Source organism: Hyperoodon ampullatus, assembly GCF_949752795.1.
Source record: "Hyperoodon ampullatus genome assembly, chromosome: 13".
Lineage (NCBI taxonomy): Eukaryota > Metazoa > Chordata > Mammalia > Artiodactyla > Ziphiidae > Hyperoodon > Hyperoodon ampullatus.
Window position 1 is genome coordinate 74,268,646 of NC_136926.1, and position 12,919 is coordinate 74,281,564.

At 45.3% G+C, this 12,919-nt stretch overlaps 1 pseudogene across 1 annotated transcript in view; it reads left to right on the forward strand.

Annotated features, from left to right (window-relative positions):
* LOC307062487 (O-acyltransferase like protein-like) overlaps positions 1-12,919 on the forward strand; it is a 59,221-nt pseudogene that overhangs the window by 14,050 nt on the left and 32,252 nt on the right. The window contains exons 2-7 of the transcript in view: positions 1,731-1,882; positions 3,400-3,478; positions 7,488-7,509; positions 8,048-8,129; positions 8,170-8,254; positions 12,496-12,675. The product of the transcript in view is annotated as an O-acyltransferase like protein-like (transcript). The remainder of the gene's footprint in view (positions 1-1,730; positions 1,883-3,399; positions 3,479-7,487; positions 7,510-8,047; positions 8,130-8,169; positions 8,255-12,495; positions 12,676-12,919) is intronic.

Consider the following 12,919-nt stretch of genomic DNA (forward strand, 5'->3'; position numbering starts at 1 on the left):
CTTGAAATGCTTAATTAATTTTTAAACAAGAGGCCCTGCATTTTCATTCTGTATTAGCCCTGCAAATTATGTAGTCAGTCTTGACTAGAACAGAGATTGTTCAAGACTAGAACAAAAATTACAGGCTCAAAAGAACAGGTTTCTATCCAATAAGGAAACCAATAGATAAAGAACTGACAGATAACTGACAGAGAGTAAGTATTTTCGATAACTCAGGTAGACTAGGACCAATAGATAGAATAATAAGGAGCTCTTGCAAATCAAGAAAAGAAAATTCATTAAGAAGTAGGCAAAGAGTACAGACAGGTAATTTACAGAAGAGAAAATTTAAATGGCTTAGCTATTTTAAACAAAAATATCCTGACTTATTTGTAATTTGATAGACAAAAATCCAAACAATTGGATATCATTTTATATCCATTAACCACCAAAAATGGGAAAGCTGGACAATGCAAAGAAGAGATAGGAATCAACATCCCTGGGGATGTAGATTGGGGCAGTCACTCTGGAACACAATCCGGTGGGATTTACACAGTATTTGTATACCTTCTGATCCAGCAAGCCCACTCACAGGTGTGTATATCTGAGCTAAAGCCTCACGTAGGTTTATACAGGGACACGTATGAGGAGTTTGTCCCTGTGTGTTTTTGTGTGTTAGAGGCCATCTATGTGTCCATCACCTGGGGAATAGCTAAGTCTAAGATGATGATGAGTTATTATACAGAAATCAGAAGCTCTGGACTAGATGAGCACAGTAACACCATAAATAATACAAATGTAGCTCTGAGTTACATATGTGGAAACAGGAGATCTGAAGCACAAGGCCATTCATATAAATTACAAATACATAAAATAAAAACACCTATAAATGAGATGATATCTATCAAACATGGGGGTGGAGGGAATTGGGGGAAAGGAAAGAGAAAGAGAGAGATGAAGAAAGAGGAAAGGAAATGAATTATTTAAAATGAAGGGGAACAGGACATATACGAGCACGAACAAACAAAATAAGAGCTTTACAGGACCAGGGCTAGAGAGGCGTTAACCGTGGAACTTGATTACTGCACGCTTTTACTCCCAAGATTAAAAAACAAACAAACAAACAATCAAAAACCTCTCTCCAAAATAAGGTCCTACAAAATTGGATTAAAAAATGTTAAGATATGAGTATTTTCTCCTGGCTGTATGGAGGAGAAAGAAAAGCTACGAAATTTTAGTTACATCTTTTTTACTCCCCCAAAGCATTTATTTTTAAAAAGATTTCAAACTCTTCATTTTTTCAGCAACAGGTCACGTGTGAGAACGTAGGTCATGTGTGAGAACGTACATCATGGTTCTCCTCAGTGAAGAGATGGGCTGTGGGTGCAGAATGCAGGCCCAAGAGTGCCATCTGAATACATGTCTCTTCTTTTTTTGATCATTTAAATTTTAGAGGTTTAGAAGGTGGAGCTGAATGCTGATAAATTCATTTGAAAGCGACACAAGGAAGCTAAATTTGCCCACTTCTTTTGCTTTGAAATTCAGTGTATGACTCTTTCGGGAAACTGGGAAGCAATATATATATATATTTTTTGAGTTATGCGGGCCTCTCACTGCTGTGGCCTCTCCCGTTGCGGAGCACAGGCTCCAGACGCGCAGGCTCAGCGGCCATGGCTCACGGGCCCAGCTGCTCCGCGGCACGTGGGATCTTCCCGGACCGGGGCACGAACCCGTGTGCCCTGAATCGGCAGGCGGATTCTCAACCACTGCGCCACCAGGGAAGCCCGGAAGCGATATTTTGAATGGCAATGTGGACAGGCTGGCATCTTCCAGTGAGTGTCTCTCCACCCACGCTCCATCGGGGCGTTTCCAAGGGCAGTACTGCAAGCTTCACGTCCTGCATGTGAGCGTGGTATCTACACACACACTCTTAAAAGACTGATGAACATTGGACTCATGATATGAAACCTGATACAACTCCACTGGTTGCTTATCTTCGGGGAAAAAAAAACAAACTATTAAGATGTTTTGCAAAAAGTTAAATTTTAAACAGTTGGTGGAAACTTGCTTGCATGTCCTGAGTATGGGACATTATAGGAGGTAGCTGTCCACAAACCAAACAGGTCTTCAGATGTTCCTCCTACCACATTGCATGGGACAAGACCTCCGGATGACCTTTGTGGGGAATCCAAGGTCAAGTTCCAGCCAATATTCCTGAGCATTAACTCCTGACTCACCATCAGTGTTTGGAATACCAAAGAAGATGGACTTCACATTACCCATAATCCTTTCCCAGAAACAGAGCTCTGAGACGTGAATCTGAGGTTATCCTAGCAGATGGGTTGGAACTTTTACAAATACATCACTAAATAGGTTGACTGAGGTCACAGGGCTCACTATCTTCAAAGCATGTTAATTCTTTTACTTCTTGGGGGGAAAAAGCTAGGAACAGCACAGCCTCCTATTAAATACAAAGATATACTTCATGCCTGGCACACAACACTAAGAGAAAATACATTACTGGTTGGCTAATAACAGTTGTATAAAATAAAAATAAGAAAACCAAGCTCTTTGAGGTTACTGCTATAAAATGGTCTTACAATTGTTAACCAATGCAGATAGGGAGATTATCACCCAGCTCCATCTGTCATGCTGAGAATTTGACAGTGATTGCTTGAGGGTTCATATCCTATTTTCAAAGCAGACTAATGATTTTGATATCAGAGCAGAAGGTAAAACCTACACAATCATGTAAATTATATGCTCAGAAGAAGCATCCCAGCAATTTTTATTTATAATTTGATCTTTGCTTTGTTGGGACCGGCATTCTAATTATTGGCTTGTTTTATTAATAAAATCTTTACTTGGTACATTGTGTCCTGCTACAAAGAAACGACAACTTGGCAAATTTGTTGAAAATTGTATGAGTTGTTAACTCTTAATGACCTGTAATATAGGAGAGAGATGCACTGGGGCAGATTACCCCACACTAGAGGCTACTTTTTTTTTCCTTTTAATTTTTAAAATGTTTTGGCCACACCGTGGGGCATGAGAGATCTTAGTTCCCCAACCAGGGATCGAACCTGTGCCGCCTGCTTTGGGAGCACAGAGTCTTGACCACTGGACTGCCAGGGAAATCCCGAGGCTGCTTTCTAAATAAGCAGCTATGTTAACCCTTGGAGCATATTTTTATTTAAATATGGGTACATCTGATGTTCTGTAAGTTGACTTGAAATACTCTGTAATGGAAAAGCCATCTCCAAAGAAGTCAGCAAAGTTTTCTTCTTTCAATAATTTCTTTTTTCCTTCTCCCAATCTGCTGGATTCATGGGTAGTACAGCAGCAGCCTTACTTAGGAACGATCGTGCATATATTCTATGTATACTAACATTAAAGAACATTGTGGCATTGTGTTCCCAGGATGGAGCTGACTACAGCGTGGGCGTGTGTGTCCCCAATTCTTGTGCTGAAGAAGATGGGACTGAGATGTCTCGGCTGGGTAGGTCCAATAGAATACCCAGTGAACCTGTTGTCTCAGCATCAAGTTTGAAAAAACCCAGCCCCTTGGAGCCTCTTGGCCATTCTCTTGGGATTGAACCAAACTTTCATCCTGCTAAATCCAGTAAAACGAGACTAATGGAGTTTGGGGGTCTTGGGAGTGGAGGTGGAGAGGAGGAGAAAGATATTAAAGAGAAGGTAGGAGCTGAATCTTTATGTAATAACCTTTTTTTTTTTTTTTTTTTTGCGGTACGCGGGCTTCTCACTGTTGTGGTTTCTCCCACCGCGGAGCACAGGCTCCGGACGCGCAGGCCCAGCGGCCATGGCTCACGGGCCCAGCCGCTCGGCGGCATGTGGGATCTTCCCGGACCGGGGCACGAACCCGCGTCCCCTGCATCGGCAGGCGGACTCTCAACCACTGCGCCACCAGGAAAGCCCAGGTGGGTACTTCTTTTTTTTTTTTTTTTTGCGGTACGCGGGCCTCTCACTGCTGTGGCCCCTCCCACCGCGGAGCACAGGCTCCGGACGCGCAGGCGCAGCGGCCATGGCTCACGGGCCCAGCCGCTCCGCATGTGGGATCTTCCCGGACCGGGGCACGAACCCGCGTCCCCTGCATCGGGGGGTGGACTCTCAACCACTACGCCACCAGGGAAGCCCATGTAATAACATTTTAAACTTAATCTTCCCTCACTGCCTTAATCAGCCTCAGCTGCCTGGTTAGGTCTGAAGGAAGGAGCTGGATGGTATCTAGTTTCCATATTGTGAGGGTTCTCTGCTGTGGCCCATGTGTGGAAATCAGTCAGGTGCCAAATCCGGAAAGACGTTCTAAACTGGGATCGTGTGAAGCCAATGTGTTGTGATGGATTAATGCTAAGAGGCCAGCGTTTGATCCTGGTTTTCACCTCCCAGCTGTGTGATCCTGGGCAAATCACTTAATCTCTGCCTGCTCCAGCCTCTTCCTCTGTACAGAGAGGGGTGGACCATGCTGTTCAGTCTGGCCCTAACTCTCTACAGGCTTACAGTCCCCTTCTGACTTTAGCCAAGTGGAATGAAAACATTTTAGTCCACATGGAAACTGGTTAGATTTCCTCGAAGACTTTCAAAATTTTCAAAGGAAGAGCTTTAAAGCCTAAAATTTTTACTGCGAGTGTCTTTTGTACTTATTCTTGTCATCCATCCAAATAAGAACTAATGTGACACATTAAAAGGAAGACATTGTTTCTCTACATACAGAAACTTCCAACACCAAATGTGTGGGTTTCCTCCTCACATTATGAATTGTGACACTAAGTATCTGGAGGTGGTGCTGACCCCACAGATTCAGGGCCAGTTTCACATGACTGCTCCCCACTCCAGACACCAATTGTGTAAGTAGTGGGTCCTGAGGTTACCCACTACTTCTGTCCAACTTGGCTACCAATCAGGGGTTCCCATGACTCTGATTTTTTCCCAGGATCCTCTCCTCGGGTTTGATAATTTGCTGTAATGGCTCACAGAACTCAGGCAAACACATGACTTACTATTACTGGCTTATTATAACGAATAAAACTCAGGAATAGCCCAGTGGAAGAGATGCAGAGGGCAAGGTATGTGGAAAGGGGCACAGAGATTCCACGCCCTCTCAGTGTGCACCACCCTCCCAGCACCCCAGTGTGTTCATCAGCCTGGAAGCTCTCTGAACCCCTTTGTTTAGGGTTTTTATGAAGGGTCCATTATGGAGGCATGATTGATTAAATCCCCGCCCATTGGTGAGTAACTCAATCCCCAGCCCCTCTCTTCTCCCCAGAGGTTGGGGATGGGTCTGAAACTCCCAACCCTCTAATCACATGGTTGGTTCCTCTGACAACCAGCCCCTCTCCTCCAAGAGTCACCTTATTAGCTTAAACTCAAGTGTGGTTGAAAGGGGCTTATAACGAACAACAACAGATGCCCCTCTCAGCCCATCACTTAGGAAATTCCAAGGCTTTAGGAGTTCTGTACCAGGAACTGGGGATGAAGACCTAATATATATTTCTTATTATATCACAATATCACACACGGTATTAAAAGCCTCTTTTAAGTGTTGATATTGCAGTTAGTTTTCTTTTTTTTTTAAATTAATTTTTATTTATTTATTTGTTTTTGGCTGCACTGGGTCTTTGTTGCTGTGTGCGGGCTTTCTCTAGATGCGGCTAATGGGGGCTACTCTTTGTTGCGGTGCGCGGGCTTCTCATTGCGGTGGCTTCTCTTGTTGCAGAGCACGGGCTCTAGGCGTGCGGGCTTCAGTAGTTGTGGCGTGTGGGCTCAGTAGTTGCAGCACGTGGGCTCAGTAGTTGTGGTGCTCAGGCTTAGTTGCTCCACCGCATGTGGGATCTTCCTGGCCCAGGGCTCGAACCCGTGTCCCCTGCATTGGCAGGCGGATTCTTAACCTCTGTGCCACCAGGGAAGCCCACAGTTAGTTTTCAATAACCTTAAATTGTCCTCTGAATTTATGATTATCCCAACAGCTTCAGGTACATTACCTCTCTATCTAAACCAAATATTTCAGGTGGTATTAAAAAGAAAACAACAACAACAACAACAACAAAAGAAAACCAGTTGTTATATATCAAATTTAAATTTCAGTTCTTCTTGGATAAGCCATAAATATCCTAGAAACAAAGAAAAACTTGCAGTTATTATATTAGCATAGCAAGTGAATAAATGACTCCCTAATGAGTTAATGGTCATTATTATTTAAGAGATTCATCTGTTAGTCTAGTTTTTCTGCCTAATGCTAAGCTTATTAGCTAGAGCTGATATTAGAATAAAATGGAAGGTTGGAAATTATTATCAATACAAAGATATTTTGATGATTCCCTCTGAGGAACTAGAAAAATAAAGGGCCCTGATTAAGGTGAGCAGTGTTGACTTGGGTGAATAAATTAGTGGAATTTAGTCCTCACTGCCAAGGTGTTTATCCAGCTTCTACACAGAGGCAGCAGATAGAAATGGGAGCATCTGTGCTCAGGAGAAAGGATTTGTCAGCTGTTCCTTAAAGCTTTTTGATGGGTTGCCAATATTTCCATTACAGATGTGGAGGCAACCAGCTCAGCAGTAGCTGCTTGTGCGGATTTTTTTCATCTAGATCACGAGGGTAGGAGTCAACATGAGGAGAAGACTGTGGCAGAGAAGCCAAGAAGAAATGAGCCTGGTATAGCAGAGAGAAGGAATATTCTGGGCAGGTCAGAACATATTGCTTTTAGGAAAAAAACTGCATAGTGTGGCTGCCATAGGATGTTATAAAATTTCAACCAACAGACTTTGTGTGAGTTCCTGATAGTGAAAATGTGGAGCACCAGAGGGTCTAGATAAAATTTGGGTGTGATGATCACAAGCCTAGTTATAGGCTAGTTCCCTAACAATTCACATCTGTGTATTTTAGCACCACTTACTGTGTTCTGTTTCCTGGGATTCCTGTAACAAAGTACCACCAACTGGGTGGCTTACTATTGTAAGCCACATTGCATCACTTCCATCTGTACCTCCATCATCAGGTAGTGTTCTTCCCTGAGTGTCTCTCTGTGTCCAAATTTCCCTCTTTGTGTAAAGACACCAGTCACACTGGACTTAGGACCTACCCTAACCTAGTATTCAAACCATGGACCTCAGATTGAGACTTGAATACAAGTGCCGGGACTCAAACCCGGCCAGAACCCAGATTGGGATTTGAACCCACGGTCTTTTAATTGAGATCACGCACCTGGTCTCAGGACTTAATGAAGCTCAGGTTCTTGACGTCTCCTCTCAGAAAGAATTCAGTGAAAGACAAAGTAATAGGTAAGAAGTGGGTTTATTTAGAGAGAAATACACTCCACAGAGTGTGGCCCATCTCAGAGGGTGAGAGGCCCTGAAATATGGGGTTGTTAGTTTTTATGGGCTGGGTGATTGCATAGGCTAATGAGCGGGAAGATTATTCCAAGTATTTTGGGGAAGGGGTGGAGATTTCCAGGAATTGGGCCTCTGCCCACTTTTTGATCTTTGATGGTCAGCTTCGGAACTGTCATGGCGCTGGTGGGTGTGTCACTTAGATTATGCTAATGTATTACAATAGTGTATAATGAGGCTCAAGGTCCACTGGAAGTCAGATCTTCTGCCACCTTGGGCCTAGTTGGTTCTAACCAGTTTTTGTCATGTCCTATGGCTATGTCATTTTTTTTTTTTTTTTTTGCTTTACGCGGGCCTCTCACTGTTGTGGCCTCTCCCGTTGTGCTCCGGACGCGCAGGCTCAGCGGCCATGGCTCATGGGCCCAGCCGCTCCGCGGCATGTGGGATCCTCCCGGACCGGGGCACGAACCAGTGTCCCCTGCATCGGCAGGTGGACTCTCAACCACTGCGCCACCAGGGAAGCCCTCCATTCATCTTTGACTTTGTAATTTCTTTCATTATCTTTTCTTAGAAAGCCACTCCTAACCCTTAAACCTGATAACGCTTGCCTACATTTCAGTAGGGGGCTGGAGAGGGTTTTTTCCCCCTGGGCTGTTTTCTCTGCATCTTACCATGGTGCTGGGGTGAGGTCAGGCTTGGTCACATGTGTGTCATCTCCCTGCAGGTTCCTCACCTTGCTGGGCCTCACCCTTCCTCTGGCTGGAACTGTCTACGTGGTAGCCACCGGGTGGAGGTCAGACCACAAGGCATCGCCCACACACGGAGCGCATTCGGCCACTTAGGCAGGTGAGGAGTGAGCAAAGAAAGAGAATCCAGTGGACTGATTGCCTTGCCCATCCCTCACTGTCAGGAACCCCGAGCAGAGGGAAAAGTAGGTATTTATTATTTCAAGACCGCTCATGAGAGGTGACTTAGATGACGACACTATTAGAAAATAATCCCTGCAGAGCTGGGGTCTAGTGATGCCCGAGAGCTTCTAAAAGCTGGAGTGAAGGTTGGGTCTCTACTCTTCACAGTTCAGTCTTTGTTTACCATCAGTGTGTTCAGGAGAGGTTGCTGAAAATGCTGCTTTCTTTCTTAGATACAATTATCCAGTGTGTTTTTGTGCAACTCAAAGTCTAGGTCAGACCAGAGATTGGGTTGCACTATGGTAATCCTCCAAGGGACCATCCCATGAGCATGATGTCTATTTTCAGTGACACAGATGACTCACAGAACCTTCCTGGCATTCCTGAGGTAAATGATTTACATATAAGCTGAAGCCAGGGGAGTGAGTGTGCAAAAAACATGAGGGGATTACAATGGGAATAGACAACCTGGCACAGCGTAGTGACAGGCTGGGGAGGGATAAGTCACAGTGGGTTGTGTTTTAGTTAAAAATCAAGAGCCTTACCTTTATTTCCACCTGCGCATATGGCAAGGCAAATACACACGCACACACACACACACACACATTCTGAAACAAGAATAGCCTCACATGCAAGTAATTTTAGAAGATGTGGAATAATTTTTGGCAGAGCCTCTGAGGTCCATGCGATTGTCCTTCCTTTACTCCAACGAGAGGGAAAAAAACAAAACAAAATTTCAATGACTGGACCAGAAGAATAGGAATATGTGCTCAAGTAGCTGCAGGGAATACATCCAGTGTGGAAGGCACAGTGATGACTTTATCAGATCCTATTTGGATCTTCAGGCAAAACCAAAAACAGCAGCAACATCAACAAAAAAACCCCAAAATGAGAAAAACAGCAAAAGCATGTTTGTATAAAGATGATATAATATAAGCGCTGAGAAGGCTTAGAGGTCCCTGTGCAACCTCCTTCCCAAATCGGAAGCCCTCGGAACCCATCGTGATGGGAGGTTTCATTGTCAGGCTTCTGCACGGCGGCAATCCCTGCTGCCCTATAATTTCTACTTTTGGGCCCTGGTTTTTGCCCTCTGGGGTCTCAGAAAATAAATCTACTTACTCTTTTGTTTCTATTATGGCCCCGTCAGATGTTGAGGACAGTTTTGATGGCCTCCCCCAAGCCTCAGACCTCTCCATTATTTCTTACCTCATGTGGTTCAAGAACTCTCTCTGCTCCCTGGCTGCCATCTAGAAGGTTCCAGGGTGGGCTTGGCAGAAAGAGCATATGCTTAGCAAACCTGCCTTGGTTTCTAACTCTGCCCTTGGTCAGGTGGTTTGACCTCTAGGAACCTCAGTTTCCACATGTGTAAAATGGGGGCATTTCATGGGATTTGTTGAATGAATTCAAAGAGATAATGTGTCCTCACCTCCTCCAATTCGTTCCTCTTTTCCTTGTTCTTCCAGTTAAACCAGGAGAGGGAGGAATGGATAGGGGCTTTAATTGGTCAAGACCTCTTACTGGACTGACCGTGCTGAGGTCAGCTGGGTTCCAGGGACCTGCCACATGCTTCTAATTGTCAGCTGGAGGGTGAGCTTACAGTCACCAGAATTCACCATTGCTTATCATCGGGTGAAAGGCTAACCCACGAGCCTGCATTTTAAGACCAGATCACAGGCAGACACACCTGGTATGGTTCTAGTAATCAGCCCCTGAAACTTTAGGTTCTTCACCCAAAATAAGGCTCTCCCTGATCGGGACACTAAGCTTGTGTTCACTTTTTCAGCAGCTACATTTAACTGTGGTCTCAAAATGGGGGGTTTCTGTGTTCCATTGCTATAACGATTTTTTTTTTTGTATTTAATACCATCAGAGTAAAATATCACATTCCTGAATGTTGGAAATAATCAAGATGGAGAGACCCTTAGGTTCAGCATTTTTTTCTCTCTACTTTTACACTCACCAGGAAGTCACATCAACGTAAGACCACTGTGTCTTCTAGATGTTTAGAGCCAAATAGGGTATTTCGGATTCCTAGTTCTTTATACTCCAAATAATCTTTGCATTTGCTTAGAATGGTTTCCTGTTACGTGAGCCTGTTGTTTACTATTTAGATGAGAAAAATACCAGTGAACGTTTGAGGACGTCTTCATGAAGTAAATAGCTATGGGTTTCGGCCCCAGGGCTCTTACTCTGTGGTCTGTTGCTTAAAGTGGACTCACAGTAATGATCCCTGAGAAAATCCAGAAATTCGAAGCACTGTCACACCCGTGTTTCTCAGACTTGGGTGAGCGCTAGAATCACCTGGGGGCTTGTCACCATACAGATTCCCAGGCCCTGTCCCCTAAGATTCTGATTCAGTAGGTCTGGGGTGGAGCCTGGGACTGTGCATTTCTAACAAGTTCCCAGGTGATGCTGAAGCTTCTGGTCCAGGGACCCCCACTTAGGTAACCACATGCATTGTTTCACCTGATCCTCCCTGTGCTCCTGTGGTTTATGATACTTTCCATTTACAAATGAGCGAACTGGGACTCAGAGAGGCTGTCTTCTCTATAGGCCAGTTATTTTCAGATGATCTGATAGCTACTGCTAGTTAAGTTCACCCGCAAGTAGAATTTAGATGAAAAAAATAATAATAATGATACCAAAATGTATTCAGCTCTTGCTTGCCAAGTTAGGCATCGGGCCAGATATTGGACAAATATTGTTCTTGAATCCTCACAACAGCCCTGCCAAAGATGTGCTTGGTTTAAAAGTGCAGAAAGAGGGCTTCCCTGGTGGTGCAGTGGTTGGGAGTCCGTCTGCCGATGCAGGGGACACGGGTTCGTGCCCTGGTCCGGGAAGATCCCACATGCCGCGGAGCGGCTGGGCCCATGAGCCATGGCTGCTGAGTCTGCGCGTCCAGAGCCTGTGCTCCGCAACAGGAGAGGGCACAGAGGTGAGAGGCCTGCATACCGCAAAAAAAAAAGGAGTAAAAGTGCAGAAAGAGGTTCAGAGAGGTAAAGGAATTGGCAGAACTGGGCAAAGCCAAGTCCCGTGACCCTGCTTTGCAGTTTGTGGCTTCTCGGGGACCGGAGGGGAGCCGGGATACGAGGTGTAGGACACTGCTGGTTGTGCTGTGACCATGCCAGTTCCTGGGGAGAGAAAATTCTTCTAAATGTAAGGGTGCGCGCTTCGTGCCTTCAGGCAGGCACATCTGAGAGCGACGCCAATGGAAAAACTCATCTTTACAGCTGGAACCTCAAAATGCTAGTTAATTATGCTCTTGCATTTAAGAAATTGATTTACATTTCCAGAGCTTAGTTATAAGCCAGATCTCCATTGTGAATAAGTTTCAATTCTGCAAGGACTTCTTCTGCCCACGATGTTTAAGGCACCTGGCTGCGTCCTGGAGAAGAAATGAGTCTCTTGGAGCCGGCTTGAGTTTTGGAGGGTCCCGTTGCACAATTCCAGATACTTAATTGGCTCTCAGGATGAGCCAAATCAAATTTGTTTTAAATTAAAGGGAATAAATTAAGTGGAAGGGATTCACCCTTCTTAAAGCAATAGGGCTTAAAAGAGTGAGTGGTAGTAGCTGTGACACTATCTTATTTGTTTTTCACAATAATCCCATGATTATAAGATCTACTTTGATTCCCATTTTGCAGATGTGGAAATTTAGGCCAGAGAAGTTAATTCACTTGCCAGAGGTCACAGAGCTAATACGTGACAGCTAGATTCAGAGCCGGGAGTGTCCAACTAACTATAAGGTCTGCACCCTTAGCTTCCTCTCCACCTGCTGCTCTGTTTTCATACCGTGACAGGTAGGGATGTTGTTGGCAAGTGATTCATTCTTGGGAAAGCACTAGGGATGCCATTTCAAGTGACATGCTGGCCTTATGGAGCATGTGATTTCTTAATGATGTCTAAATCTCCCTTGCCTCAACCCTTTGTGAAACAGGACTGGGTCGGGGGGTGGCAGACATTGGCATTTTGGGGACTGAGCTTGGGGAGCGTATTCTGTACGGGACAGTGGGGTCACCAACCTCAGGTCAAGACTGTTAGGGAAAGTCAAGGTTCATAGGGGGGGGAGACAAAGTCCAAAGGTCCACAGATAGACCAAGAGGGGACCACGGAGAGCTGAGTTGAGCTTTCCAGGGTCGCAGGGAGGGAGCATCTGTGTGGCGGCCAGGACCACTGGTTTGTGTCTTTTGCCTCTTGTCTGTGGGGCAGCGTGTGGACTGGTCTGGCTTTCAAGGTGGACAGTAACACCTTTGCTCCTGCCCAGGATTTCTAGGAGCCATGGACCGTGCTCTGAAATGCTTTTCTTGGCAGAAGAATGTGCCGGCCCTCTGGACCACAAAGACGCCAGGCAGCACGTGCTCTGCCCTGAACGGCCTCTGAGTATTGAGCTTCCTCTGGATCGTGTCTGGGCACGCCGGTCAGATGACCGCATGGCTGTCTTTGGGTGTGGAATGCTGAGGAATCTTTACGAGCCGTGGAGGAAGAGAGGAGCTTTTGTGTAGGGGCATCACGTTGGGCCCTAGGACGGGAGGCTGCAGCCTTCCACTCGAGCAGCCTTCCTTCTGTTTTAGAGACAGAGCCATGACTTCCCATAAATGAGTTTTCCAGGCCAGTGTCCAGTGGTTGTTTTACCTCCTCTTGGGTGTAAGTCAGGCACCTGATTACCAGGTGAATAGTGATAGCTGAGT